The sequence below is a fragment of the Octopus sinensis genome, unplaced genomic scaffold (genome assembly GCF_006345805.1).
Source record: "Octopus sinensis unplaced genomic scaffold, ASM634580v1 Contig11596, whole genome shotgun sequence".
Taxonomy (NCBI): Eukaryota; Metazoa; Mollusca; class Cephalopoda; order Octopoda; family Octopodidae; genus Octopus; species Octopus sinensis.
Genome location: NW_021832391.1, coordinates 57,643 through 62,392, shown reverse-complemented (window position 1 = coordinate 62,392; position 4,750 = coordinate 57,643). Strand labels below are relative to the sequence as shown.

Sequence of the window (4,750 nt, the reverse complement as noted above, 5' to 3'; positions counted from 1 at the left end):
TGCCCTTGAATTACCTGCCCCTGAGTTACATGTCCCTGAATTACATGCACCTGAATTACCTGCCCCTCAATTACCTTCCCCTGAATTACATGTCCCTGAATTATCTGCCAATGAATGACATTCCTCTAAATTACCTGACCCTGAATTACATACACCTGAATTACCTGCCCCTGAATTACATGCCCCTGAATTATATGCCCCTGAATTACCTGCCCCTGAATTACATACCCCTGAATTACTGGCCCTAAATTACATGCATCTGAATTACCTGTCCCTGAATTACAAACACCTGAATTAGATGCCCCTGAATTACCTGCCCCTCAATTACATGCCTCTTAATTACATGCACATGAATGACCTGACCCTGAATGATATGCCCCTCAATTAACCATCCCTAAATTACCTGCCCCGGAATTACCTGCCCGTGAATGACATGCCCCTGGATTAACTGCCCCTGAATTACATGCCCCTGAATAACATACACCTGAATTACCTGCCCCTAAATTACATACCCCTGAAGTACCTGCCCCTGAATTACATGCCTCTTAATTACATGCACCTGAATGACCTGACCCTGAATTATCTATCCCTAAATTACCTGCCCATGAATTACCTGCCCGTGAATGACATGCCCCTGAATTACCTGAACCTGAATTACCTGCCCCTGAATTACATGCCCCTCAATTACCTGCCTCTGAATTACCTTGCTCTGAATTACATGCCCCTGAATGACATGCCTCTGAATTATCTATCCCTAAATTACCAGCCCCTGAATTACCTGCACCTAGATTACCTGCCCCTGAATTACATGCCCCTGAATAACCTTTCCTCTGTATTACAAGCCCCTGAATTACATGCCACTGGATTACCTAACCCTAAATGACAATCCTCTAAATTACCTTCCCTGAATTACCCCTGAATTACATTCCTCTGAATTACCCACCCATGAATTACACACACCTGAATTACATACACCTGAATTACATGCCCATCAATTACCTGCACCTCAATTACATGCCCCTGAATTACATGCACCTGAATTACATGCCCCTGAATTAACTGCACCTGAATTACCTGCCCCTGAATTACATGCCCCTCAATTACCTGCCTCTGAATTACCTTGCTCTGAATTACAAACACCTGAATTACATGGCCTGAATTACCTGCCACTCAATTACATGCCTCTTAATTACATGCAACTGAATGACCTGCCCCTGAATGACATGCCTCTGAATTATCTATCCCTAAATTACCTGCCCGTGAATGACATGCCCCTGAAATACCTGCATCTAGATTACCTGCCCCTGAATTACCTTTCATCTGAATTACATGCCCCTGAATTACATACCCCTGAATTACATGCCCCTGGATTACCTACCCCTGAATTACCTGCCCCTGAATTACCTGCCCCTGAATTACCTGCCCCTGAATGACATTCCTATAAATTACCTGTCCCTGAATAACCTGCACCTGAATTACCTCACCTGAATTACATACCCGTGAATTACCTGCCCGTGAATTACCTGCCCCTAAATTACATGCCCCTGAATTGCCTGCCCCTCAATTACCTGCCCATGAATTACATACACCTGAATTACATGCCCGTGAATTACCTGCCCCTAAATTACATGCATCTGAATTGCCTGCCCGTGAATTACAAACACCTGAATTACCTGCCCCTCAATTACATGCCTCTTAATTACATGCACCTGAATGACCTGCCCCTCAATGACATGCCTCTGAATTATCTATCCCTAAATTACCTGCCCGTGAATGACATGCCCCTGAAATACCTGCACCTAAATTACATGCCCCTGAATTACCTTTCATCTGAATTACATGCCCCTGAATTACATACCCCTGAATTACCTGCCCCTGAATTACATGCCCATGAATGACATTCCTATAAATTAACTGTCCCTGAATTACCTTCCTTTGAATTACATTCCTCTGAATACCTGCCCCTGAATTACCTGCAAATGAATGACATTACTCTAAATCACCTGCACCTGGATTACTTTCCCCTCAATTACCCGGCCCTGAATTACATGCCCGAATTACATGCCCCTGAATTACATGCCCCTGAATTACCTTCCCTGAATGACATACCCCTCAATTACCTGCCCATGAATTACATGCACCTGAATTACATGTACCTGAATTACATGCCCCTGAATTACATACACCTGAAGTACCTGCCCCTGAATTACATGCCCCTGAGTCCCTGATTAACATGCACCTGAATTACCTGCCCATGAATTACATATACCTGAATTACATGCCCGTGAATTACCTGCCCCAAAATTACATGCCCCTCAATTACCTGCCCATGAACTACGTGCCCCTGAACTACCTGCCCCTTAATTACATGCCGCTGGTTTACCTGCCCCTGAATTACCTGCCCCTGAAGTACCTGCCCCTGAATTACCTGCCCCTAAATAACATTGTAAATACCTGAATTACATGGCCCTGAACTACCTGCCCCTCAATTACATGCCTCTTAATTACATGCCCCTGAACTACCTGCCCCTTAATTACTTGCCGCTGGTTTACCTGCCCCTGAATTACCTGCACCTAGATTACCTGCCCCTAAATTACATGCCCCTGAATAACCTTTTCTCTGAATTAGAAGCCCCTGAATTACCTGCCCCTGAATTACATGCCCCTGAATTACCTGCCCCTGAATTACATTCCTCTAAATTACCTGTCCCTGTATTACCCCTGAATTACCTGCCCCTGGATTACCTTCCCCTGAATTACATGCCTCTGGATTACCTAACTCTGAATTACCTGCCCCTGAATGACAATCCTCTAAATTACCCCTGAATTACATGCCCCTGAATTACCTACCACTGAATTACATACACCTGAATTACATGCCCATCAATTACCTGCACCTCAATTACCATGCACCTGAATTACATGCCCCTTAATTACTTAACCCTGGATTACCTGCCCCTGAATAACCTGACCCTGAATTACATGGCCCTGAATTACCTGCCCCTCAATTACATGCCTCTTAATTACATGCACCTGAATGACATGCCTCTGAATTATCTATCCCTAAATTACATACCCCTGAATTACCTGCACCTAGATTACCTGCCCCTGAATTACATGTCCCTGAATAACCTTTCCTCTGAATTACAAGCCCCTGAATTACATGCCCCTGAATTACCTGCCCATGAATGACATTCCTCTAAATTACCTGTCCCTGAATTACCCCTGAATTACCTGCCCCTGGATTACCTTCCCCTGAATTACATGCCCCTGGATTACCTAACCCTGAATTACCTGCCCCTGAATGACAATCCTCTAAATTACCTTTCCTGAATTACATGCCCCTGAATTACATACACCTGAATTACATGCCCCTCAATTACCTGCACCTCAATTACATGCCCCTCAATTACCTGCACCTCAATTACATGCCCCTTAATTACATGCCCCTCAATTACCTGCCTCTGAATTACCTTGCTCTTAATTACATACCCCTTAATTACTTAACCCTGGATTACCTGCCCCTGAATAATCTACACCTGAATAACCTGACCCTGAATTACAAACACCTGAATTACATGGCCCTGAATTACCTGCCCCTCAATTACATGCCTCTTAATTACATGCACATGAATGACCTGCCCCTGAATGACATGCCTCTGAATTAAATATCCCTGAATTACCTGCCCGTGGATGACATGCCCCTGAAATACCTGCATCTAGATTACCTGCCCCTGAATTACCTTTCATCTGAATTACATACCTCTGAATTACCTGCCCCTGAATTACATGCCCATGAATGACATTCCTATAAATTACCTGTCCCTGAATTACCCCTGAATTACATGCCCCTGAATTACATTCCTCTGAATTACCTGCCCCTGGATTACCTGCCAATGAATGACATTCCTCTAAATCACCTGCACCTGGATTACCTTCCCCTCAATTACCCGCCCATGAATTACATGCCCCTGAATTACTTTCCCTGAATTACCTTCCCTGAATGACATGCCCCTGAATTACATGCCCCTGAATTACCTGCCCATGAATTACATGCCCCTGAATTACATGCCCCTGAATTATCTGCCCCTGAGTCCCTGAATAACCTGCACCTGAATTACCTGCCCCTGAATTACATGCCCGTGAATTACCTGCCCCTAAATTACATGCCAATGAATTACCTGCCCACGAATTACATACACCTGAATTACATGCCCGTGAATTACCTGCCCCTAAATTACATGCCCCTGAATGACATGCCCCTCAATTACCTGCCCTTTAATTACATGCCCCTGGATTACCTGCCCCTGAATTACCTGCCCCTCAATAACATACACCTGAATTACATACCCCTGAAGTACCTGCCCCTAAATTACATGCATCTGAATTACCTGCCCCTGAATTGCAAACACCTGAATTACATGGCCCTCAATTACATGCCTCTTAATTACATGCACCTGAATGACCTGCCCCTGAATGACATGCCTCTGAATTATCTATCCCTAAATTACCAGCCCCTGAATTACCTGCCCGTGAATGACATGTCCCTGAATTACCTGCACCTAGATTACCTGCCCCTGAATTACCTTTCATCTGAATTGATTGCCCCTGAATTACATACCCTGGATTACCTAACCCTGAATTACAAGCCCCTGAATTACCTGCCCATGAATGACATTCCTATAAATTACCTGTCCCTGAATTACCCCTGAATTACCTGCCCTGGATACCTTCCCCTAAATTACATGCC

The 4,750-nt window shown here is 44.5% G+C and overlaps 1 long non-coding RNA gene across 1 annotated transcript; it reads right to left on the bottom strand.

Moving 5' to 3' along the window:
• Positions 1-748: 748 nt before the first annotated feature.
• Positions 749-4,307, bottom strand: LOC118761290. Its single transcript, XR_004997267.1, has 3 exons — positions 4,287-4,307; positions 3,684-3,743; positions 749-778 (listed from the first exon to the last, which is right to left on the bottom strand). It is a non-coding gene; the product is annotated as an uncharacterized LOC118761290 (long non-coding RNA).
• Between the last annotated feature and the right edge of the window lie 443 nt (positions 4,308-4,750).